The sequence below is a fragment of the Staurois parvus genome, unplaced genomic scaffold (assembly GCF_062004578.1).
Source record: "Staurois parvus isolate SC_StPar_1 unplaced genomic scaffold, SC_StPar_1.0 ptg000087l, whole genome shotgun sequence".
NCBI classification, from domain to species: Eukaryota; Metazoa; Chordata; class Amphibia; order Anura; family Ranidae; genus Staurois; species Staurois parvus.
The window spans coordinates 9,327,677-9,354,929 of NW_028317883.1; the positions used below are offsets into that span (position 1 = coordinate 9,327,677).

At 40.6% G+C, this 27,253-nt stretch overlaps 1 protein-coding gene, 1 long non-coding RNA gene and 1 pseudogene across 2 annotated transcripts in view; 1 reads left to right on the plus strand and 2 right to left on the minus strand.

Moving 5' to 3' along the window:
* The window catches only part of POU2AF2 (POU class 2 homeobox associating factor 2), a 235,733-nt gene that overhangs the window by 56,501 nt on the left and 151,979 nt on the right, over positions 1 to 27,253 (plus strand). The gene's annotated exons all lie outside the window — the stretch shown is intronic.
* Positions 4,869 to 11,865, minus strand: LOC149468416 (posterior protein-like; annotated as a pseudogene).
* On the minus strand, positions 22,451 to 27,171 carry LOC149468417 (uncharacterized). Its single transcript, XR_016311724.1, has 2 exons — positions 27,025 to 27,171; positions 22,451 to 23,241 (listed from the first exon to the last, which is right to left on the minus strand). It is a non-coding gene; the product is annotated as an uncharacterized LOC149468417 (long non-coding RNA).

Genomic DNA, 27,253 nt, shown 5'->3' on the forward strand with positions numbered 1-27,253 from the left:
GGCTGCGTGTGGGCCAGGAGACAGACCTGTCTCTAGACCGGCTACCGAGCCACTCTCCTCGCCACTACTTCTTCGCCTGGCTGCTGAAGAGGCGGATGTCTCCCCCCATTCCTGACCGCCCTCTGTTAGCTCTTCCTCACTGTACAGTGGGGCTGAGCCCACAGCATGCGATACTTCGCTTGGTGAGGGAACACCATAGGACAGGGGCAGGTGAAGGACACGTGATTTCAGTGGGCTTGCTCCCGGGCCATGCCAACTAACGGTTGTGTCTGACGTACCCACCAACCGTTGGCTGTAGGTGTCAGAGGTGACCTGAGAGGAAGACGACCGAGCCAACCAATCGATGACGGCAGGGTTGTCGGTGGAGACACGACCGCTGGATGACACCGGGAGCAATGGCCTCTGGCTGTGACTAGTGCTGCTTCGACCCCTTCCTCTGCTGCCACGTCTGCTCGCTCCTAAAACATTGCCTCCTCTGCCACTCCTCTGCATGTTGTCTGACATACTCTTTAATTCAACGATTATGTGTCCCTGAGTAACAATTCTGTGTCCCTGAGTAACAATTCTGTGTCTGTCCCTGAGTAACAATTCTGTGTCCCTGAGTAACAATTCTGTGTCCCTCAGTAACACTTCTGTGTCCCTCAGTAACAATTCTGTGTCCCTCAGTAACAATTCTGTGTCTGTCCCTGAGTAACAATTCTGTGTCCCTCAGTAACAATTCTGTGTCTGTCCCTGAGTAACAATTCTGTGTCCCTCAGTAACAATTCTGTGTCCCTCAGTAACAATTCTGTGTCCCTCAGTAACAATTCTGTGTCTGTCCCTGAGTAACAATTCTGTGTCCCTCAGTAACAATTCTGTGTCCCTCAGTAACAATTCTGTGTCCCTCAGTAACAATTCTGTGTCTGTCCCTGAGTAACAATTCTGTGTCTGTCCCTGAGTAACAATTCTGTGTCCCTCAGTAACAATTCTGTGTTTCTCAGTAACAATTCTGTGTCCCTGAGTAACAATTCTGTGTCTGTCCCTGAGTAACAATTCTGTGTCCCTGAGTAACAATTCTGTGTCCCTAAGTAACAATTCTGTGTCCCTCAGTAACAATTCTGTGTCCCTCAGTAACAATTCTGTGTCTGTCCCTGAGTAACAATTCTGTGTCCCTCAGTAACAATTCTGTGTTTCTCAGTAACAATTCTGTGTCCCTGAGTAACAATTCTGTGTCTGTCCCTGAGTAACAATTCTGTGTCCCTGAGTAACAATTCTGTGTCCCTAAGTAACAATTCTGTGTCCCTCAGTAACAATTCTGTGTCCCTCAGTAACAATTCTGTGTCTGTCCCTGAGTAACAATTCTGTGTCCCTGAGTAACAATTCTGTGTCCCTCAGTAACAATTCTGTGTCCCTCAGTAACAATTCTGTGTCCCTCAGTAACAATTCTGTGTCTGTCCCTGAGTAACAATTCTGTGTCCCTCAGTAACAATTCTGTGTCCCTGAGTAACAATTCTGTGTCCCTCAGTAACAATTCTGTGTCTGTCCCTCAGTAACAATTCTGTGTCTGTCCCTGAGTAACAATTCTGTGTCCCTGAGTAACAATTCTGTGTCCCTCAGTAACAATTCTGTGTCTGTCCCTGAGTAACAATTCTGCGTCTGTCCCTGAGTAACAATTCTGTGTCCCTCAGTAACAATTCTGTGTCCCTGAGTAACAGTTCTGTGTCCCTGAGTAACAGTTCTGTGTCCATGAGTAACAATTCTGTGTCCCTGAGTAACAATTCTGTGTCCCTCAGTAACAATTCTGTGTCCCTCAGTAACAATTCTGTGTCTGTCCCTGAGTAACAATTCTGTGTCTGTCCCTGAGTAACAATTCTGTGTCTGTCCCTCAGTAACAATTCTGTGTCCCTCAGTAACAATTCTGTGTCCCTGAGTAACAATTCTGTGTCCCTCAGTAACAATTCTGTGTCTGTCCCTGATTAACAATTCTGTGTCCCTCAGTAACAATTCTGTGTCCCTGAGTAACAATTCTGTGTCCCTGAGTAACAATTCTGTGTCCCTGAGTAACAATTCTGTGTCCCTCAGTAACAATTCTGTGTCCCTCAGTAACAATTCTGTGTCTGTCCCTGAGTAACAATTCTGTGTCTGTCCCTGAGTAACAATTCTGTGTCTGTCCCTGGGTAACAATTCTGTGTCCCTCAGTAACAATTCTGTGTCCCTCAGTAACAATTCTGTGTCTGTCCCTGAGTAACAATTCTGTGTCCCTCAGTAACAATTCTGTGTCCCTGAGTAACAATTCTGTGTCCCTGAGTAACAATTCTGTGTCCCTGAGTAACAATTCTGTGTCCCTCAGTAACAATTCTGTGTCTGTCCCTGAGTAACAATTCTGTGTCCCTGAGTAACAATTCTATGTCTCTGAGTAACAATTCTGTGTCCCTCAGTAACAATTCTGTGTCCCTCAGTAACAATTCTGTGTCTGTCCCTGAGTAACAATTCTGTGTCCCTCAGTAACAATTCTGTGTCCCTGAGTAACAATTCTGTGTCCCTGAGTAACAGTTCTGTGTCCCTGAGTAACAATTCTGTGTCCCTCAGTAACAATTCTGTGTCCCTCAGTAACAATTCTGTGTCTGTCCCTCAGTAACAATTCTGTGTCTGTCCCTGAGTAACAATTCTGTGTCTGTCCCTGAGTAACAATTCTGTGTCCCTCAGTAACAATTCTGTGTCCCTCAGTAACAATTCTGTGTCCCTGAGTAACAATTCTGTGTCTGTCCCTGAGTAACAATTCTGTGTCCCTGATTAACAATTCTGTGTCCCTCAGTAACAATTATGTGTCCCTGAGTAACAATTCTGTGTCCCTCAGTAACAATTCTGTGTCTGTCCCTGAGTAACAATTCTGTGTCCCTGAGTAACAATTCTGTGTCCCTGAGTAACAATTCTGTGTCCCTCAGTAACAATTCTGTGTCCCTCAGTAACAATTCTGTGTCTGTCCCTGAGTAACAATTCTGTGTCTGTCCCTGAGTAACAATTCTGTGTCCCTCAGTAACAATTCTGTGTCCCTCAGTAACAATTCTGTGTCCCTCAGTAACAATTCTGTGTCTGTCCCTGAGTAACAATTCTGTGTCCCTCAGTAACAATTCTGTGTCCCTCAGTAACAATTCTGTGTCCCTCAGTAACAAATCTGTGTCTGTCCCTCAGTAACAATTCTGTGTCTGTCCCTGAGTAACAATTCTGTGTCTGTCCCTGAGTAACAATTCTGTGTCTGTCCCTGAGTAACAATTCTGTGTCCCTCAGTAACAATTCTGTGGCCCTAAGTAACGTTTCTGTGGCCCTAAGTAACGTTTCTGTGGCCCTAAGTAACGTTTCTGTGGCCCTAAGTAACGTTTCTGTGGCCCTAAGTAACGATTCTGTGGCCCTAAGTAACGTTTCTGTGGCCCTAAGTAACGATTCTGTGGCCCTAAGTAACGATTCTGTGGCCCTAAGTAAAGTTTCTGTGGCCCTAAGTATCGTTTCTGTTGCCCTAAGTAATGATTCTGTGGCCCTAAGTAACGTTTCTGTGTCCCTAAGTAACGATTCTGTGGCCCTAAATAAAGTTTCTGTGGCCCTAAGTAACGTTTCTGTGGCCCTAAGTAACGTTTCTCTGGCCCTAAGTAACGTTTCTGTGTCCCTAAGTAACGTTTCTCTGGCCCTAAGTAACGTTTCTCTGGCCCTAAGTAACGTTTCTCTGGCCCTAACTCTCTCCCTCAATACAGACAGCTCTGCCTCTCTTGAATGACTGGAGGCAAATGGAGAATTCTAAAATGGCCGCCATTTATAGCTCGACCATTACACAGTGCTGGCTGGCTGGCTGCTGATTGGCTAATGCGATCACATGTCATGAATGAATGCATTATGGGTCAGCGCGCCTTGTCTGCGCGCCTTCCCAGACATCCCCGCTCCGTCGCCGCACATGTCGCCGCCATTTTAGGAAAAATTTCGATTCGCGCATCCGAAGTCTGCTAATTTTCGGATTCGTCGCGAATCGAAATTTTCCTAATATTCGAAACGAATTCCACTTCGCCTAGTTCGATTCGCTCATCTCTACTTACAATCAAAAGGGGAAGATCAGATGATACAAAATGTAAAATAACTGTGAGGAATGAGCTGATGGAGAAAATATAAGTATAGTTGTTAGGTGAGGTATGATAGGCTTCTTTGAAGAGAAGGGTTTTCAGGGATTGCCTAAAAGTGAACAGAATAGGCGATAGTCTGACAGATTGGGGTAGGGAGTTCCACAGGATTGGAGTGGCTCAGAAGATGTCCTTGAGGCAAGCATGGGAGGATATGACATGGGAGCTAGAGAGCAGGAGGTTGTTTTATGCATAGGTCGTAAAAACAAGGCTAAGTGGGATTGGGGTGCAGAAAAATGTCAACAGGTGGTCGTCCAGACCAGTGCATGATGAGCAAAAATTTTAAATACTTGGCTGTAGAAGAAGACAGCTTGTTTGCAAAGGGCTGCAGAGTGCTACAATAATGAGTGTCTGCAGGCAACAATGAAGCATGGTAGAGGTTCCTTTCAGGTCTGGAGTTGAATTTGTGCAATAGGAATTGGAGATTTGGTCAGGATCAATGGTGTCCTCAATGCTAAGAAATGCAGGCAAATACTTATTCATAATGCCATACCATCAGGGAGGTGTATGATTAGCCCCAGATTTATTCTGCAGCAGTTCAATAACCCTAAACAAGCTGTTGTCATTAAGAACTATCTTCAGTGTAAAGAAGAGCAAGGAGTCCCGGAAGTGATGGTATGGACCCCACAGAGCCCTGATCTCAACAAGCAGAAGATTTGTGGCTATTTCACCAAGATGTTTGGAACAACCTAGCTGCTTAGTTCTTTCAAAAACTTAGTGAAAGTGTACCTAAAAACAATTATTTTATTTTTTTATTTATTACAGATACTGTTATAGTGTCCTCAATTTACACAGTGATTTACATATACAAATACTTTCACATTAGTCACTGCCCTTAAGGAGCTTACAATCAAAGATCCCTAACTCACAATCATGCATACACAGGGTCAATTTAGATCAGATCTGATTATTAACCTACAAGCATATTTTTGGAGTGTGGGAAAAAAATGGAGTACCTGGAGGAAACCCATGCAAGCACAGGGAGAACATACAAACCCCAGGCAGGTAGTGTCATGGCTGGGATTCAAACCGATGGCCCTAGTGCTGCTGTGCTGTTTTGAAGCCAAAGGGTGGTCACACCAAATATTGATTTGATTTTGTCTGTTTTGGAGATGTGTCATTTTATTTTTTATTTTTTGGAAGAGGGGGAATATATGTTTTTAATTTCAGACATAATTTTAATTCCTAGGTTTTTTTAGGGAGAAACAAGGAAAATTTAAAAATTGTGGAAAAAATCCACTTTTCTGTAAATTGTTACAAAATATCTGAACCCCCATATATTTACCCAAACATTCAAAAACTTCTTCTAACTTAATGGGTATCACATAAGTGCAATTTTTATTTAACATAGCAGAATGGTAAAGCTCAAAATTAAGTTTTGATCTCTAGTTTAGGAGAGCTTTTTTCCCATATGTCCACTTTTTTTTGTTGCTATACAAGAAAATAAACTCTTGTTGTAAATTGTTGGTTTAATATTACAATATGATCAAGTCAGCTGTGATTGAGTTTGCGTGAACAGAAATTAGAACAATTTTCTCCAGTCTATGATTGAATAATCAAATATAATCTCGAACTTCTGCCATATTTGTGGAGTTTAAGAAATGAATGAGTATTTTCTTTTGACTTAATTATCATTTTTAAAAGAAGTATATTAACCTCTTGGCGCCGGCGCCTCCCGGCCCTTTAAGAGTTTCAGAAGCCGGGACGCAGGGTGGGGTTTTAGGATCAAATGATCGCCGTGATTCGCCGTCACAGTGGTCACATGCTCGGAAAAGGTCCCGATCGAAAGGGGAGATCGGGGCCTTTCCAGGAGTAGTGGACATATGTGCTGGGAGCGCACAGGGCATGCGCTTTCAGCACATAAGTATTTTCTAATTGCACGCAAATATGCGGCCGCTCGGCGTCAAGGCCTAGACACCGAGATGCCGCATATTTGCGTGTGAACGGCATCAAGGGGTTAATGAAAACATTTGTAATACGTTGTTCATTCATTGGTGCTCTGAATTAAGTCTTGCAAGCCTTGATCTGGACTGGTCATGGAACTCTGTGGCGAAAGAGTGCTTGCAATAGTGATCTACTGTTTTCTGTTTTCAGAACATAATAAATTACTACTGAAGTTATCTGCATATGGCTGCCAAAACATACAGTTGGAGTAGATAGTGTCACAAATTACATATGAATCCTTCCCCAACAAACACAATGTAAAAGCATTTTGCTGTACTGTGCTACAGAATGTCCCTACTGAGTGCCCTGCACCAGAGGCTGATCAGTTCACCTCCAGAGCTTAGCTTTACATATACTGTTACCTACAACAAGCCGTGATGCTCAGAATATACCCACTTGTGGATAGAGGGCAGCCTAGTACACTGTTGGCACATGAGATGCTTGATGATGTCAGACACAGGGAGAGGATGCTACAAATGTGCCTCAGTTATTGGACAATACAGTATGTCCTCATGTAGTGGCTCACATTCTACTGATTGTCACACGCATAGTGTACATTTAAGCCACATGCAATACAACAGAAAGAGGAAAATGGTCACTTGGTGTTATAAATGTTCAAGTATTTAACCAGAGTCCTTCACAATCAGCATTTACATTTTTCATGCTTTCACATACTACCAAGCACAAGTCTAATTATTGGTGGTTGTGTCCAATAATCTCCTTCACCAGTTGCTATAAATATGCTATTGTCCATAGCAGCCATCAAAAGTGTCTATTTCCAGGTGATGTTCCTACACACCTTAACAGGAAACTATAAGTTCTTTCCAGCAATGCTGACAGAGGCTGAGGAAAATCCAAGTCTCTTGTTCCTTGGGCTAGACCATTAATAAGCTCTGTATAAATATAGGTGTTCCCCAACCCATGGATTCCGCTCATGCCCTCCATATAAAGCTATGCATATATTCCAATCGCCAGCACAAGAATGGCTTGCTGTTCCTTTTCCAGGTGCCCAAAATGTATATATCTAGTTGCCTCATGATCCCTGGAAAAAAGAAAAAGCACAGCATCTGACTCTTAGCAGTTAATATCTTTCTATACCCACATCGAACTCTCTCTTATATCAAAGCTCAGACCAGGCTATGGTCTCACTTTGCCCTAGCCCTATTATTCTATCCCACAAAAATAAATTCTTGTGAAGCAAAAACAAAACGTATGATAAAAATAATTAACGCAAAAAATGTATAATTTCCCAAAAACTGTCTCCACCTTCCCTGACCCTTGGTACCATAATGCATTGGTACCATGCCGTAAAATAGAGACCTGACCACTAAAATTTTTCCTTACACAAGCAATGGGTCTTAAAGACGAACAACGATACATCCTAAGAACAATAAATTGAAAAAAAAAAACTCACAAAAGGTAAAAATAAACTAAAAAAACCCCTTAAAAAACAAAACAATAAAATAAATTAAAAATCTGGCCATTAACACAAACATACAACATGACAAAACAAGTGCCATAAAACAATGACAAAGACACTCAACTTTTATTCTGATTTGCGATTAAAGACATTCATGGACTATTTCGAACCTGGAAGACAATTAGTTAATGGGCAAAAAAAACAAAAAAACAACACATCTGCACATAATCACTATTTCGAACCTGGAAGACAATTAGTTAATGGGCAAAAAAACCAAAAAAACAACACATCTGCACATAATCACAACATTTTATTCCATATTTGTAAATTCTTAATCCCGCAATGCCTGGCTATTGTTTAATTGTTTGCAAACAATTACTAGGTAATGAGCACAAGGTACTATATGATAATTACTGTACATCTACATTAAACTAACTCCTGTTCAAATAACTGGCCACTATTGTTCTCCCTTTAAAGGACCTAGAAAGAAAACACAAACATTAGTATTCAAACTCCTTTAACTTCTTCCATGGACCTAAAAAAAACATAAAGACAATTGTTACACACAATTAATACACACAATTACTTTTCCTAATCCCTAGATCTTTCCAGCTATGTGTACTACCAGGGGAATTTGTGCCTAACTACATATAAGTCAGAATGGCAGATTAGCCCAGGGGGCAAACATTGGAATGTTCACCTATCCTTGCTGCTGACTGTTCTGAGGGTGTGGTGTACCTGTGACTCTTATCTCTATTTCAGAACTGTGTGATCTCTCCTTGCTGTTATCTTTTTCTGCAGGGCCCTGGACCCCGCTATTATTGTCCTGGGTGAGGGTTTCCACCTCAGAAACCTGTATATCTATATTTTTTTGCACAAGGCTAGCAATGTTAGGCATTCTACAAAATCTACTTATATGTCCTGTGTTCCCGCATCTAAAACAGCTAGATTTTTTCCGCCTTCTCATACCTTTGTTTATTCCTGATGCATCTGCCTTTGATCTGTATCCCCTATCACTGGACTCTTAACAATAGTCCCGGAGAATATTGATAAAAATTTGGTATGAACAAGCATTCCTCAGAACCATCTTAGTGCGAGAGTTTACATAACACTAATTGGCCATTGAGTATATGAAACTTGCATCATCCCCAAATAAATCAGGACAGTTATACGGTTTCTTCTACAATGCATGACATTTGCTGCAGAAAAGTATTGGGTCATCTCCTCTCCTAAATCTCATTCATTGTAAATCACTCATACCACTGTCATGACTGTCCAAAATACGCTGCAACTCTTTCCTCTGCTCATCTGCATCTGCTAAGCTACCATTAATCTGTGCAGATAACTGGCCTGCCAGATGTACTGATAGCCATGCTTTTAGAAGAGAGCATGTGTCCTCATTATTCAAACAGTATCTAACCACTATATAAAGAATATATATATATCTACAGATACATATATAGGTGCCGCGCTCCATAATATACATATAAACTCATATTCAAGTGATAATGTGAAAAATATATGTGCTTCAAACCAGTGCAACATATAGTGCTTTTCAAAATAATACTTCAATACTCAAAAAAACTTCATAAATAGTCCTCTTTGTGCTTTATATCTTTTCAGTGACAAATACAGTGTTTGTGCCACACTCCCCGTGCTCTATAGATAGGTGTGCGCTCACCTCCTTAATTAGCCAAACAAAGTGGCTAACAACACTTTTTGTCCTATCAGGACAGAGTGGAAATCTTCATACTATATATGTGTTTACATCCATGCTGTGGGTAGCCTTTTTCCTGCCACCAGAGGTCTCCCTTATTCCTCCTTCCACACTTGTGCCTCAATGGATGGTTAGAGATGGTTTAGGTGGTATTTCCTCCTTCCAGTAAACCATGTAAGAAAGAGCCACAATAGTGCCTTATCCTTTGTAAGGTTCAATCTTTTATTTAAGAGTAAAATCGCCACTCACATTATGTAGTTTCCAGCAGCGTTGTGTTCAACAAGTCTGTGCCCAGATCCTGTGCTTGTATATGCCGCTTGTCCACCGCGGCCTTGTGACGTCAGAGCCCCTCCCCTATTAATTTTATTTGTCAGTATCTAACCACTAACCTCAAATTTATTGGACAGACTCACTGGTGACTCCAGAGTATTAAATTCACCAAGAATCTGGCACAAAGTAAGTCTGTCTTGGATTGTAATCAAACTGTTAGTCTGATTTGAAGCTATAGGTGAAGTATCTGACTGTGCTTCACTGAGGACCTTTCCCTTTTTATATTATTATTATTATACAGGATTTATCTAGCGCCAACAGTTTGCTCAGCGCTTTACAATATAACAGGAGACAATACAGCAACAAAACAGTTCAATACAAGAGGGATAGGAGGGCCCTGCTCCTTGGAGCTTACAATCTAGGAGGGAGGGGCTAGTGGTACAAAAGGTAGTAACTGTGGGGGATGGACTGATAGGAAGAGTAGAAGATTCCATTATTAGCTGAGGGCAGGATAGGCTTCCCTGAAGAGGTAGGTTTTCAGAGATCCCCTAAAAGTGAGCAGAGTAGGCGATAGTCTGATAAATTGGGGTAGAGAATTCCATAGGATGGGGGAAGCTCTGGAGAAGTCCTGGAGACGAGCATGGGAGGAGGAGACAAGGGAGCTAGAGAGCAGGAGGTCGTGCGAGGAGCAGAGAGTACGGTTTAGGTGATATTTGGAGACAAGATTGCTGATGTAATTTGGGGCAGAGTTATAAATGGCTTTATATGTTATTGTTAATGTTTTGAATTTTATCCATTGGACAATGGGAAGCCAGTAGAGGGACTCGCAGAGAGGGGTGGCTGATACAGAACGGTTAGTAAGGTGGATGAGTCTGGCAGCAGCATTCATGATTGACTGAAGAGGGGATAGCCTGCGATGAGGTAGGACAATGAGGAGGGAGTTACAATAGTCAAGGAGGGCTATAACAAGGGAGTGAATAAGTTGCTTAGTGGTTTCCGAGGTTAAGAACGGCCGTATCTTGTAGATGTTGCGGAGGTGAAGTCTACAAGATTTGGACAGCGATTGGATTTGGGGCTGAAAGGACAGATGGGAGTCTAGGGTTACACCTAGTACCCTGGCATGAGGGGAGGGACTGATGATTGTGTAATTGATCTTGATGGAGAAGTCAGGGGAGGGGGCATGGGCTGGAGGGAATACTAAGAGCTCAGTTTTGGAAAGATTGAGTTTGAGGAAGTGGAGTAACATCCATGCCGATATGTCGCTTAGTAGGTTAGTAATGCGAGAGGAGACTGAAGGGGTGAGGTGAGAGGTAGAAAGATAGATTTGTGTGTCATCAGCATAGAGATGGTACTTAAAGCCATGGGAGTTTATCAAGTGACCAAGGGAGGAGGTGTAGATGGAGAAGAGTAGGGGCCCAAGGACGGAACCTTGAGGGACCCCAACAGAAAGAGGGAGTGAAGAGGAGGAACCAGAGTTTAAGTAACGCTGAAGGAGCGCTGCGATAGGTAGGAGGAGAACCAGAAGAGAGCAGAGTCTCGGAGGCTAAGAGAGTGAAGTTTTTTGAGGAGGAGGGGATGGTCAACCGTATCAAAAGCCGCAGAGAGGTCGAGTAGCAAGAGTACGGAGTAGTGGCCATTGGTTTTAGCAGTTAGTAGATCATTAGTGAGTTTTAATAGGGCAGTTTCAGTGGAGTGTAGTGACCGAAAGCCAGGCTGTAAAGGGTCAAGAAGGTTGTTGTCAGTGAGGTAGGAGCTCAGGCGATTGTAGACTAAACGTTCTAAGAGTTTAGAGGTAAACGGGAGCAGGGGAAATATTAGCCAGTTGACATACTATTTCGTGTTCATTGAGAGACAATATACATTGCTCTTTATTAAGAAGCTGGGAGTTTGCCTCTGTCAATTTCCTTTCTAAAGACCTAACCAGCTCTTCCATCTCGGACAACTTCATTTGCAAGGACTCTAAAAGTTTCATATCACAGTCCCCACTGCACCTCTCCAGCTGTTCTCGTAGCTCACCATTTCTTTTTGACAAATTGCCTGCTGCAGCCTGCAATTCATCCATTGCAATATTGGAGGCTGTTGCAACCTTAAGAAGGTTTTCACATTTTCTCTATGTCCTCTTTGAGACGCCTCCTCTCTGCTCCCCACTGCTCCTCCTGCTCAGATATAAGTTTAATTCTGAGCAATACTGCAATTTAATTTCCTAATCTCTCCTTCTTCCCTTTCTTTGTTAGCTGTTTACCCAATAATCTGCTATTATGTTGCTGACACTGAGACAATAGTTCATTACACTGACTTTTGAGAGGTTTATCTGCACATGAATGATAACTGGCAGAGGCATATTTTTTAACATATGTATGCACAAGTTCCATTTCACAACTATATTGTACAATCCACACAAGGCCCAGCTCTATTAGTACTATGGCACTGAGCAACAAACCAAACTCAACTGTCTTTAGCTCTTGCAACGACTCAAACAACTCAAACAAACAAAAGGCAAAGCCCTCTTCTAGCATTAAAAATCCTTCATTCATTAACACTTACCTGAAATTACACCAAACAATTACAATTTTGTATATCCATAGAATAGACTCACCACACTTGCAGCCCTTCTGGTTTCTGTAATGTTTTCAGCTGACTTTACAATGGGAAGTTCATAGAAGCCCTGCTTGTCCTTTTGGAGTCTTGAATCCAAGCACTTCTGTCATGTAGGTTCTATGTGGCTTTTAGGATTTCCACATTTTTTCTGGGGTGCCAAATTTAAAAATGTGCTCTGCTTGGGGTGTCTTGATTCCAAGAAGGATGACTAACTCTTAGAACAAGGGTTAGGTTTATTTACAAACAGGGATAAAACGACATAATATTTACAAATAAGGAATTGGGGTAATATGCAATGGGTAGGGAGAAGGTAGGGGCGTCCATAGGCAGGTGTGGGGGGGCACGCCGCACCGGGTGGCACCTTTTGTACAGGGGTGACACCGGACCTGCTCCACCAGGGGTGGACTGACCAAGTGCCCGGGGTCACTACAGGGCTCCATGAGAGGCTCAATCCATCCCTGTATGTGCCGCTGCTGAAATAAGCAAGCATTGAGGGGATGGACAGTGAGGCAGGCACTTCAGACACCTCTCCTCCTCAGAGTTTCAGCAGAGGGGCGGGTCCACATCCCTGCCACGGGTGCTGAAGTCGGAGAGCTGGAGGGGAGGGCAGAGTATGCAGCAGGTAAGTATGTAATCCCCGGACCCTGGTGAAAGCACTGCAGCTTCATATAGTAGGTAGGGGGGAGAGAGAGAGGGGGGGGAGAAAGAGGGCAGAGAGAAAGAGGGGGTGTCACCAAGTGTTCCCGCACAGGGCGACACCAACCCTAGAGACGCCACTGAGAGAAGGACTGGGGAAAGGAAAGAGATCTATAAGCTCCTATACACACATCCTCGCACATTCTCTTCTATTCTCTTCTGCCAGGGCCCTTTTAGTCCAGACTTGAGACACACAGCCCCAGCTAGGGGTTGGTAATTGCAGTCAGTGATATCTTGAACTAAAGGTCATATGCTCCTTCCTGTCCCAGGTTTATAATTGCATTCCTGTTCAGATGTCCACATGGTCTTCCAGCCCAGGAAGTAAACTGTCATTGTAGCCAGATCTGGACAGTAAACCACTGCAGGGGGTCCTAGTAGTCAGAATGTCCACTCCATTCTTCTGCCTTCAGTAACCACACTGCCCAGGTGTGGGGGCTGGGGCCTTACTAGTCAAATGTTAACAAACTTGTGTATTTACCTAGCCCCTGTTGAAGTTGGCTAGCTGTGCACATGTCCATATTTTAGTTCATGTCCAAACTGCAATTATATCAATTTTTATCGAATATTACAGTGACCATATTTAATGATTTGTAAGTCACAATTTTTTTCGGTTTTGGGTTTAATACCACTTTAAAGCATATTCTTGAAATTTCATTCCTTTCCAATATGTTTTTAGCAGAAGACTGAACCAGAATCACAGGAAGCAAAGTATATTTCCTTTGTAACAAGCTTCCCATATAGCAATACAGCCACATCATCATGCATTTAGTGTTGGTCAAAGGAATACCGAGTCAGCTTATAAGCGACCATCATTGCTGCCCATAACAGCACTGCAGTGTTCAGAGGTAACCATTTTTAGAAGCTTACATCTTTCAGGCTGTTGTAATGATGTTGAGTGTGGGATTTGTCAAAACTAAGCATGAATAATCCTGGTGGTAAGATGTCCCTTTTTACATTACATGTCCATTCCAAAGCCTGCTTGACCTTTAGATTTAAAGACATCATCATAAAAAATGTAACCCACACACAGAAAGCCTGTAATTTTCAGTTCCTTTAGGCATGAACAATTACAGAAAATGGTTTACTACTTTTGTTTAGGCATGCATCTTACATTCCTGAACATTATGCTATATCAGCAAAAAAAAAAAACTGGTGGCCGCGTTTTCCCTCTAGGTACCCATTTATAGAATTGTCAATATTTTTTGCAGATTATACCAACTGTTTTCATTCTTTCCTGGTGTCAGAAAGCAATTTATTATTTCTGTGTGTATTTTGTTAAACTGGCCATGCCCACAGAGAGACCTCTGCATGATACAAGTGATTTAGACCCAGTAGCGTGTCAATATAACAACAATCACAGCAGTGACTCTCAGGATGTCGAAACTGTTAGAAGATCTGACAGGTAAATTCCTTATTGTTGATTGACTAAAAAGAGAAAAACCGAGTTCACTGGTAAACAGTGACAACACATAATAAGACCTTGATCATTAGGGGATCTGGGAGGAAATGAACAATCAGAATAAAATATACATGATATATGGATAGCTTTAGCTGTTGATAATATCAGAACTAAATCTATGAAGTTATTTTACAGTGATAGCTGGATAAATGGACAAAGTAGAAAGGCATGCTTTTTCAATCCCTTTTCTCTTTAGCTAACTATATAAATTTCTATATTATTGTATATGATTTATTAACTATGTTATGCAAGACCCTGTTTAAAGTGTGTGCTTGTGAATGCATTAAGGTAAAGTTACAAGCGCTTTAACTAAATACAAAATGGATGAATGGTTGAGGTGAGCCTCACATTGCACAACGCAGGTGATTTTAAAGAAGACTGGATGTTGTACAAAGTGTATCCTGTATGGGCAGTTTTACATCAATGGAAGGCATGTGTACGTAGGTTACTTACAAATGTAGTGCTTATGCTTTTTTCCTCCATACATTGATGAGAACATTGAGCCATTCACATTAGTCTGCCCCCATGTTCCCCACGTGATCCTCCCTCATGGAATATGATTTGGCATTGATGCAAGATTGGTCAAACAAGACAAAATTGCAGCTCAATGTTTCTAAATGTAAAGTAATGCACCTAGGGAAAAATAATCCCTTGAGAGAGAACAACATAGGGAGACAGTGTTGGCCAGCACTACAGAGGAAAATGATTTGGGGGTACTTATTTCAAATGATTGCAAAATGAGAAAACAGTGTGACCAGGCAGTGGGGAAAGGGAACTGAATTCTGGGATGCATCACTAGAGGAATCACCAGCAGGAGGAAGGAGGTCCTGATTCCCCTATATAGATCTTTAGTTAGACCTCATTTAGAATACTGTGACCAATTCTGGAGACCTCACTTACAAGAAGATATTGATAAAAATAGAACGAGTCTAGAGACAGGTAGAAAAATTGGTGAAAGGTCTGGAGGATAAAACTTATCAAGAGCAACTTCAGGAACTTAATATGTACAGTCTGGAGGAAAGAAGGGAAAGGGGAGACATAATTAAAACCTTTAAATACATCAAGGGGGTGAAAAAGGTTCAGGAAGGCAGGACTTTCAACTCAAACCAAACTTTCAAACCAAAATCAAGAACACAGGGACATAACCTTTAACTGGAGGAAAGTTCAAAATAAATCTCAGAAAGTATTAATTTACTGAAAGAGTAACTGATGCTTGCAATAAACTTCCAGCAGAGGTAGTGAGCCAGTCAACAGTAAATAGCTTCAGATATGCTTGTGACAACCATAGATCTATACTATTGAAAAAAAAAACAAAACAAAAACAAAACAAAAGACAAAACAAAAAAAAAGGGAAGACTCAATGGACCACTTAGTGTTTTTCTGCTGTCACTCTTCTATGTTTCTTTCCCTCTCTTCCCCCCACTCCATCTTCCTTCTCCCCTTCCTGTATGCCCCATTTCTTATAAAGCTAATTAGAGTGTGTTGAAGTGATCTAAAGTATGTCTGAGGTATAGGGACTGGGAGGATCCTAAATAGACACAATAACTAGGGAAGGTGTAACATTTTGAAAGCTGTGAGCCTGCCTAACCCAGAAAATTCATATTTAGTAAGTGATTGTAAGTCTTAGCATAGTTTTGTTAGGAAAGGGGTATAGTTAGCATTGAATAATCCTTTCATTGATGTTGGAGTCCAAGGTAGGAGATATTAGACTCTACCCAAGTAAAAGGTCATTGGTGCTGCAGCAGGTTTCTAGTGGTGATATTTATGCCAAAGTCTATAATAAAGTATATTGTGTTGTTTACTTTATAGTAGGACATTTAATTGAACCATTGCACTGTTTTATGCACTAGTAAGGTAGGTAGTAGGGCGTGACGGTGGATGATGATGTGGAAGTATGGCAGCTGATGATGGATGGTGTGTAGGGAAACTGGTACTGAGCAGTACTTCTAAAGAGTGGAAACAAACTCTGTGCAGAAAAAGGTGAAACAGGAAGGTGCTTCTAAGTGCAGCATTCCAGGTCAACTTTAATAAAAAGCAGTTAAAAACACTTACAATGTAGTAGTACAAACAGGCTCTAATGTAATCCATCAGTAGCAGGGCTCTGTCCTCTGAGTGATGGAGCCGCTGTGCTAGTCAGCAGTTGCAGGGGGAGTGCGTGACACTTTGGCAAAGTAGCTGGGGCACTGGCTGCTCGTGGTGGATCAGGGATGATATCCCAAGAATGCAGAAGTTTAATTCCACCAGTGAGCACAGAGATGACATGATAGTTGCCATTGCAAGTGACAAGTAAAGTTGCTTTTATATTTATATGGCATTTTATGGTTCTGTGGAGCCTTTTTAACTGAGTTGAGCTGTCGTCTCAGTTGGAAGGTGTATTTGGACAAGTCAAGGAATAATGTAGTTGTACTTCTTCAAATGGGATTGCTTTTAGTAATCTGTCTTTGGCAAGGAGGTGCTCCTTTTTCTGGAAGACGTGTAGTGTCATGAGTACATCTCTTGGCACCAAATCCATCAGGTGCCATGGTTTAGGGATGCGATGAATATGATCTATTGTGAGCTCAATGGGGGAAGCATCCAGAAGCGTAGCTGACATGTTATGAACGTGGTTGGGAAGATCATTTGGTTGGACTGATTCTGGGATCCCTAGCAGTTTAACATGATTGTGGACCTGTCTATAGCTTTAATTCATGAGTGATCTTCCCTTGTTTCCTCATAAATATCTAACAGGTCATTTACAATCTCAGTACACTCTTCCATTTTGTTTTCAATGTAATGGACTCTGTCCCCCATATTGTGCAGGTCAGTGGTGGATTTATGAATAAGACAGGAGGAGTCTGCAGTGGGAATATTATAGAGAGAGGAGCATGTCTATCATGGTAGTGTCTAGAACTGGTTGTGCAGAGGTAGGGAAAAAGGCTATAGAGGATTGTAGACTGAAGTTGGTTTGTAAGGGGTTAATCCTCCTGTGGGCTTTATCTAGGCTGTCTGAGACAGGGCTGGCACTGGTCGAACGGTCTGGTGACAGTGGAAGCTCTGTGCCACTCACTTCCTCTTGACAGGCATCAGAAATATCTGTGTATGGTGCTGAGGTTCAGAATGTCGGCGTCACTGTGCCATCTTTGCTGGATCCCCTCCGTGGTGCTGGCTGAAGAAAGAAGGCAGTGAGCTTCTGGGGCCAGTGTTCGTCCTGTCTTTTCCTGGACATCACTTCAGGAGGTTCTCTGGGGGTTCAGCAGCCTGGTGAGCAGGATGTGGGGTTCAGGTGGGTCCAGCTGTCGCTGTGTGTCTTTCTCCAGCTAGAAGAGCTCTTGGCTTAAATGTCCATTTTGAGTGCTTGCAAGCCACACCCCCCCCCCCCCCAAACACATTCTTTTTAATGGCAGGCTCAGACAAAGTGATAGTTTTTTGCTTGCAGAAATGTTAATGTAATGAAACAGTTTTATTTTTAATAATGATCCTTTGTACTGAAGTCGATGTCTGCCTGGGAAACTGTAAATACAGGGTTTGGCCAAAACTTTGGAAACACTACATGATTTCCAGGTGTGAACGTGATGACATCTTTTGCTTTGAAAGAGGAAGTGATGTAACATTCTTTTGCTTCCTCTGTGTGATGAGACACCTAGCTAACAGGAGGGAAACTTCACTTTTGTCATTCACTGAATTCACTGCAAGTAATATGGAGTCATGTCAGAGTTCACTGAGTTTCAAATAGGGCACATTGTTGGTATCCACTTAGCTGGTGCCTCTGTGACTGAAGTTACCGATTTATTTGTAGTGACATGAGGTAGAGTATCAAAGGTTATAATTAGAGATGAGCGAATCGAACCTGGCGAAGTGGAATTCATTTCGAATATCAGGAAAAATTTGATTCGCATCAAATCCGAATTTTAGCAAACTTCGGGTGCATGAATCGAATTTTTCCCGATCAGCCGGCAAAAGTGTCACTGCAGAGAGCTCCACTATTTCTGACAGTTCTGACAGTTCATTTACAGCGGTTGAAACATTGTATCTATTTGTTTCCATTTAGGATACAGATGTTTTTATTCGGAAATAAATAGATACAATGTTTCAACCGCTGTAAATGTGAAGGAACTGTCAGAGAACTGTCAGAAATAGCGGAGCTCTCTGCAGATACACTTTTTGCTGTACTTTAATTCTTCTTCTTTTCATTCTTCTTCTTCTTCTTCTTTTCATTCTTCTTTTCATTCTTCTTCTTCTTCTTCTTTTCATTCTTCTTCTTCTTCTTTTCATTCTTCTTCTTCTTCTTTTCATTCTTCTTCTTCTTCTTTTCATTCTTCTTCTTCTTTTCAGTCTTCTTCTTCTTCTTTTCATTCTTCTTTTCATTCTTCTTCTTCTTCTTTTCATTCTTCTTCTTCTTTTCATTCTTCTTTTCATTCTTCTTCTTCTTCTTTTCATTCTTCTTCTTCTTTTCATTCTTCTTTTCATTCTTCTTCTTCTTCTTCTTTTCATTCTTCTTCTTCTTCTTCTTTTCATTCTTCTTTTCATTCTTCTTCTGCTTCTTTTCATTCCTCTTCTTCTTCTTTTCATTCTTCTTTTCATTCTTCTTCTTCTTCTTTTCATTCTTCTTCTTCTTCTTTTCATTCTTCTTTTCATTCTTCTTCTTTTCATTCTTCTTCTTCTTCTTTTCATTCTTCTTTTCATTCTTCTTCTTCTTCTTTTCATTCTTCTTCTTCTTCTTTTCATTCTTCTTTTCATTCTTCTCATTCTTCTTTTAATTCTTCTTTTCATTCTTCTTCTCATTCTTCTTTTCATTCTTCTTCTTCTTCTTTTCATTCTTCTTTTCATTCTTCTTCTTTTCATTCTTCTTCTTCTTCTTCTTCTTTTCATTCTTCTTCTTCTTCTTTTCATTCTTCTTTTCATTCTTCTTCTTCTTTTCATTCTTCTTTTCATTCTTCTTTTCATTCTTCTTCTTCTTTTCATTCTTCTTCTTCTTCTTCTTTTCATTCTTCTTCTTCTTCTTTTCATTCTTCTTTTCATTCTTCTTCTTCTTTTCATTCTTCTTTTCATTCTTCTTTTCATTCTTCTTCTTCTTCTTTTCATTCTTCTTTTCATTCTTCTCATTGTTCTTTTCATTCTTCTTTTCATTCTTCTTCTCATTCTTCTTTTCATTCTTCTTCTTCTTCTTTTCATTCTTCTTTTCATTCTTCTCATTCTTCTTTTCATTCTTCTTTTCATTCCTCTTCTCATTCTTCTTTTCATTCTTCTTCTCATTCTTCTTCTCATTCTTCTTTTCATTCTTCTCATTCTTCTTTTCATTCTTCTTCTCATTCTTCTTTTCATTCTTCTTCTTTTCATTCTTCTTCTTCTTTTCATTCTTCTTTTCATTCTTCTTCTTTTCATTCTTCTTCTTCTTCTTTTCATTCTTCTTTTCATTCTTCTTCTTCTTCTTTTCATTCTTCTTTTCCTTCTTCTTCTTCTTTTCATTCTTCTTCTTCTTCTTTTCATTCTTCTTTTCCTTCTTCTTCTTCTTCTTTTCATTCTTCTTTTCATTCTTCTCATTCTTCTTTTCATTCTACTTCTCATTCTTCTTTTCATTCTACTTCTCATTCTTCTTTTCATTCTTCTCATTCTTCTTTTCATTCTTCTTCTCATTCTTCTTTTCATTCTTCTTTTCATTCTTCTTCTTCTTCTTTTCATTCTTCTTCTTCTTCTTTTCATTCTTCTTCTTCTTCTTTTCATTCTTCTTTTCATTCTTCTTCTTCTTCTTCTTCTTCTTCTTCGTCGTGCCCCGTGACTGCCCAAATGAGTGAAGTGTGCGGTGATTCTAAGATCGACGGCACTCATCTGCATGTCATACTGACTGACAGTATTATTTCTCTTCCCCAGCAGACTCCAAGGGCATTTAAATTAAAGGTACAGTGTTCTGCACTAATATAAAGGCTCTCTGAAGCCTAGAAACCCTTTTAATAAGTTAAATTCACGGCGAATAAATTTGCATCGAATCGAATTTCTCCCGCAAATTCGGCAAATCAGCCGAATCGAATTTTTGAATAATTCGCTCATCTCTAGTTATAATGGCATATACAGTTTCCAGGAAATCATCATCTGGTAAGCATAAGCGCTGTTGACATGGTCAACTCACTGAAAGAGACAAAGGGATATTACACAAGATTGTGACATTGAATAAGAAAAGAACTACTGCAAAAGTGACTGCAGAGCTCACTTTCAGCCTTCCAAAGCCCAAGTCCACAAAAATTGTGTGGAGGAAACTCCATAAGCAAAACATTCATGGGCAAGCTGCAATTCCCAAAGCACTAGTGACCGATTTTAATGCTCAGAGGAGTAGAGAGTGCACCATCCATAAATCATAGACTATTGATCAATGGAAGACTGTAATATGGTTAGATAAATCGAGCTTCATACTATTCCCAACGACTGAATGTGTTTAAGTGTCACACACACAGTCCCTAGCTTACGATCAGGACTGTCTTGTGCCAACGGTAAAGCATGGTGGCAGCACAATCATGGTTAGGGCTGCAGTAACTTGGTATTCTGAAGGCCCCATAATCACCTTGAAAGGTAGAGTCACTGCCAGTGACTATGTACAAATTTTGGCTGACTATGTGCACCACATGGTGCAGACATTGTTTCCCAAAGTCAGCGCCATTTATCAAGAAGATAATGCTTCGATTCACATATCATGGTTTGATGAGCATTCAGACAAAATCTCCCACCTTCCCTTGGCTTCACAGTTGCCCTACCTCATTATCATAGAGCCGCTATTGTCAATTTTGGAGAACAAGGTTCAGGGCTTGTTTTCCACCTCCGGTATCTCTGTGAGTAGTGAAACAATTTTTGCATGAAGAGTGGTATCAGATTCCATTATCCACCATCCAAGTCTTATATTTGTCAATTTCCAGGAGAATTTAGGCTGTCTTGGATGGCAAAAGCGGTCCAACGCCATATTAGGTAACAATTATTTTCTTTTATCTGGTGTTTCCATAATTTTGCCGAACCCCTGTAGTAGGTAGGAGCACTTTGTGGCTATAAGTACTATGACATATGCATTGTTGGCCTGTTACTTACTCCTGACCTCTGCACTTGTACTGAAGCTTATGTCTGCCTGTGAGACTGTCATTTGTAAATAGTAAGTAGGAGCCTTTTGTGGGTGAAGAACTGTGGCATATGTATTGTTTGCCTGTGTTACTTACTCCTAACCCCTGCACTCTGTACATTACTTACTCTTGAATCAAAGCAAAATTGGCTCAAGTTTTATTTAAAGTGTAAATTAACCTTTTAACAAAAAATGTACAAATGAACTATCACTGTGCAACCTCCCCACCCTCTGGTCTGCACTGCACTTACCTCCATGGCAAAATCCTTTGACCACTGTATCGGCTGTGTGGGCATTGACAGCTAATCACCCACGGAGGGAAGAGGATCAGGTACTGGGGAGGGAGGGAGGGAGGTGAACCTACACTTTAACTATACCCCTTTAAGCCCCATCCCAGTGCAACTTGGCCACATCTACCATACACAGCAGCACACAAAGTGTGCTGCTTCATTCTACTCCTGATGGTGCCCTGGGTCTTTCACAATCCTAGTTGCACCCCTAAAGTCCAGAGGAAACCCTTGCAAGGATAGGGGGAACATTCCAAGTCTGTACACATTAGTGTACATGGGAATCACACCCAGAACTCACTAGTTGTAAGTACAGAGTGCATCAGTGAAACTTCAGTTTTGTTGGGAAAAAAAATCCATCCTGTGTATACGCTGCAAGGATTTTGGACAGATTCTTACCATTTTCTGATCTGCAGATATTAATGTAAGGATTGCTATGCTTTTTTTACACTGATTCCTAAGTGGGAAGGTTATTGGCATTGACCCCTTTGCATCAGCTAGAGCCGGAGCATTACATGGGCTATAATGCCAAAAGCCAGTAGGCGGGGCTCCTGATCTTGCTGCACTGTGATTAGTTGTGCAGTGCTGACATCATCTGGATCTGTGCTCACTGGCTCCTGATCATTAGTAGTTGACTGGGGACCACCAGTGACAGCTCAGTCATGGCTCTGGGGGTGAAGATGAAGCATGCCTAGAGATGGGAAGGCCTGGAAGAAAATGGAAAATTGGGAAAAAAACATTTTTCAAGGCCATTTTGTGTTTTTTTCTGGAAAAAATGGAAAATAAAAGAAGTGTGGAAGATATTCTTTTAGAATGATAAGTAGTAGATCTATGACATGGTATTCAAACTATGTAACATGACGACTTTATTGAAAGATTTCTAAGACTTTAGTCTTAAATTATTGCAAGTTCTCTCAGCTGAAGACAAGCAAATCTGGGAATACAACTCAAGTAACCCTGTACTCAGTGGAGTTCTCAAACAATATAAACATGCATTTCTGCCACTAAGGTGCACTGTAGGGAAAAGGCTCCAGTTTAGTTTGCGTGTGGGCTCCATCTTGTATCTCCCACAGTTGGGTGATTGTTGGGATCCAGTAGATGATACTTTCTGTCCTCTCAGGTCTTCATTGACAGGTAAGAGGGTAAATTAGTTGGAAAAATGAGTTTATCTTTTTTACCTTCAAATGATTCCCAATAATGTTCTCCGCCATCACAACATAATGTTTACCTATAGTCTGGCCAGGAAATTGTTTTTTTTCTTTTCTTCCTCTCAGTAACATATAGCATTTGGAACAATTTGCACAGTGCAATTTCTGCTGAGAGCAAGGCTTCAATTTGCAATTTGTGAGAATAAATATTCTTTTCCAAATTCTACAAGGATGACAAAGCACATGCTGGCATACCAGAGGTGCCCTAAAGAAATTAACCTATACTTTATGGAATGAAATGATGAGGGCCAGAATGAAAGTGCAAGTAACATTTCCCTCCAGAATTCTTATTCCAGAAACACTTCATGCTGCTTCTGGATCATCACAAAGCGTTTCTTCACCAGCAGCGTCTTCAATGAAGGAAGTGTTGCAAAACACGGCCTCATAGAAATACACAATCCCTTCATTTATAGATAAAATGACACCTGAAAATCAGGAGAACACTGGTCAAGCTCTTTATAGAGCAATAACTGTACAGTATATGCTTCTGGATCAGCAATGTCAATAACTGAAAATGCATACTGGCAGGAAGCTTTTAAATTATTATAAGGGAAAGGGGGGTGGGGGGTTACCTGCTCTCATGCATAGTTGAAATGTTAACACATACAGTCCATGTTATTCCATTTGTAATAAAAAAAATACAATTTTAAAAATCAAGTTTAGTTTATTTACTGAATAAGTTGTACTTTTATTTCAAGCATAATATTTTTATATACATTATATTTCATGTCCAACCCCCCCTCCCAGTGTACGTGTAACAAAATTACTTTCAATTTGTAAAACTACTCCGCACTGAATTTTTTTTTTTCAGTTTTTCAGATCATTTCCATTTTTTCCATTAAAAAAAAGTTTTTTTTTTCACATGGCTTTAGAATTTCGAGAAATTTTACATCTCTAAGCATGCCCCGCAACAAGACAGGTATGCATATATGTGGTGGCTGAACACTAAGGTGTCTGTTTATGAACCAGCAGTAATAGATCACTGCTCAGTTCTCTGGCATTCTCGGAGAACACAGTTCTCCTGTGAAAGCAGTTTATGAAGCAGTGTGGATCAGTTCTCCAAATGAAGGGAGAACGGTCTACAAACGCTGGAGAATGGTCTACAAACACTGGGAAATGACTGATTTTACTATAATCTCAGTAAAAGATCAGTTTACTAAGCAGAGGTAAATTATCGCTGCTTAGTTTGCGGTCCCTCCGCTTCTCCAGCTCTGGGCTGGAGAATCTGGAGGGAGAACACAGATCTCCAGTGAAGGGCTGAACATGTTCTCCGCTGATCTCCTGAGTGTCATAAACTGTGAATGACCAGAGAATAGCTGCGATCCTCTGAATCACAGCTATTCTCTGTGTCATAAACGGACACCTAAATCCCCACACTCTGCCTCTCTGTATAGGTAACACCATTGTAAAGGAGTTAGAATTAACTTACCAGTTTTATTATCGTAAGTTTGTAGCCCCAGAGTCACTTTATGTATGCCAGCTTTCTAAATGTCAAGACCATATTGAAGACATTCCTCAGGAATCCCATTTACAATTTACGATAAGGTTGTGGCCAACCAAAAACTGTCATTTAGTGGTTGTAGTAGTACCATCACTAACTACATTATTTCTGCTGCTGCAGCAGCCAGAGGTTTGGGTGGGGGCAGTCTGGCCAATTCATTTATACATTTATTGAACTGCAAACCACTTGGGTTTGGGTCAAACTCATGGTTGACTCAAACCAAAAGCTTATCCCTAATCAATGGTGTTGCTCTTTCACAAAGAATGACTGGTCAGCATCTACCTACCAGGGGTAGGCTGTAACATGCATGAACCAATGTATTATATCAAGGGTGAATTAGAGACCAATGTACAGTACTTACGACAGTACAATAAATTGTATTTGTTAACAGGCCAGTTGCTACCACTCTCAAGAATCTGTTTTTGGTTTATTTGGTCTACCCACACATCATAGCCATTATATGGTAGTGTGAGATTGGTAGAAAAGTTCACTGTTCCTTCTGCACCGCAAGGTTTTGTAATCGTGGTCCTGGTAATAAGACACTTGGATTTGCTGGAATGTACATGTTCAACTCATTCCTCATTCTGTCTTTGTAATTGCAGTGACACATTTAGCACACTATATCAGGTTTTATAGAAAATCTCCTTGGTGTACAGATGGGAATGTCAACATTCTGATGTCCAGTTCTGGATCTACATTTGCTGGAATCTATAGGTACCCGAAATCTGGAGTTCAAGCCAAAAACCTCTCTTTTGGTATCTTCTCATTTACACAGGACATTGTTCCAATTTTTTACTGGTCTTAACCTGGTTTAGAATATTTTTGCAATGAATACAGGCATTTCTCTGAGATGACTGTATTGCTATCAATGATGGAAAAGAAATGTGCAGCTAATAATTATACAGGAAAAAGCCACCTCTTTGCCTGCTTGTAGCCATGGGCCTATTGTATCAAATGATACATCCATGCTTGCTGGTACTCATTTGTGCAAATGCTTATTGACCTTGAAAATCTAAGCAATATAAAACAGTTTATGTCTGTATCTAAGGTCTGACATTTTACTTAGTTACTTGCTAAGAAGGGCATGGGGACATGTGTTTCTTTGTGTTTTAAAAGAGCATTTAACTAGCTTTGAGAAACATACTTTATGAGTTCATCTGTATTTTACTTACAAAGGGGCACTTGCTCTTTAATGCTGAGCAGCCCACAAAAGCAAGCCAAGCCCAAATCACTCTCAGACACACCATCCCTTCTAGCAAATGTCAGAACTGCCATAAACCAGCTGTTCTGGATGCAAAACTAGCAAAAGGGTCATGTAAGTAGGAATTTGCATGGTTATGCCTTAAAGTCCTTTCAGATGAAAAAAAAATATGAATACTTTCTGTTTTAACAAGCTGTAAAGTAATAGCAAGTAAAAAAAAATAATACAGCATATACAATTGTAATAGAAGTCACATTGTAATAGAATGTTATTAAAAATTTCCACTATTTTCAATCTGCAGCACTGTACAATGCAATGCAATATGGCTATTTGGAGGTGTTCACAAATGGTGTACAGTACGTCCCCACTAGAAATGTCATTTCCTGATTATGTGATTGGCTCTGATTATCCCAGAAGTCTGCACTAAGATAAAAGTCAAATTTTGTGCATCCCCTGTAACAAAAGTGTTGTTTTTGGTGCAATACTCCCAAAGGGAAACCATGTCTAAAGGGATTCAGACCCTGCCAATTTCCTCATTAGAACCCTGTAAGTACAGTAGCTGATTGATAATTATGAAATCACTCCCATTAATTTTGCACATGGATACAGACAAACAAACAGCTATTTCCTCAGAATAATAAAAGGTAGGAATCTGCAAAAAATGTGCTAAAATCCATGCAGTGCACAATGATCATCCAGGGGGGACTTTTTTTTCTCAGCAAAACTGGAGTTAATCTTCAAAGGATAGCTGTATTCATTTTCGGTAAAATCCTCTTTCTATGGCATATTTATTTTTTAGTTAATACTTTTTCAATTGGCATTTTGCATCTGCTTTTTTTAAAACACTTACTGTCATGGATCGGTATCAAAAGTATAGGAACTAAGAGGGTCTCACCATCAATCACATGTCCTCAGAAGTCGACCAGCACATTGGCAAATTATTACAAGAACCCAATGCTAATCTATCCAGACACAGGAAACAACCAAACACAGCATGCATGCACTAATATCCAAACAGCCACAATTTACAACTTACAGGACTCTGAGAAGCCTTGTTCCCGACATCTCCAGTCTGAATAATTTGCACTCAAGTAGACTGACAAGCAGGCTTTTGCAGGTCACACATTGCACTCATCTAAACCAGGCAAAAAATACTGAATCACAATCTCTTAACTGACACTAATCTGTACACAGTCAGATTAGCAATTTTGCTCTCTGTTAGCCAACCACTGCAATTAGAGGGAACATGGGGATACAGCCACACAATGCAATCAGAAAGAAAGATTGGCACAATTTACAACTGAACTTATAAGCACTGATGAAATCGTACAACTTCAAACACAACAGTCTCTAGGATTTTTGAAAATGTTAAATAATTTAAAAAACTGTTTATGAACTTTATATTTAATTTCTCTAAGCAGTCAGTGCATAGAAGAGGTTACAAAAGTTATTAAAAACACAAAATGAGACACACAAAATCAATACAATAAAAGCAATAAAACTTACAGAAAAAGTATTTCTCTTTTTCCTGGAGTTGAACTGGAACATAAAAGAGACATAGCCCCCAAGCATAGATGGGAACCCTCAGATATGTCCCCAATTGAATTGCAGATCTCCATTTTTATACCTTAGAGATCACAGTAGAGCTGCCAGCCTCCCAGCCTGTCCATACAGACAAAAGGGGCTGGATGCTGTATCTTACCTAATTAGCTCAGGTAGAAATTGGAGAAATTAG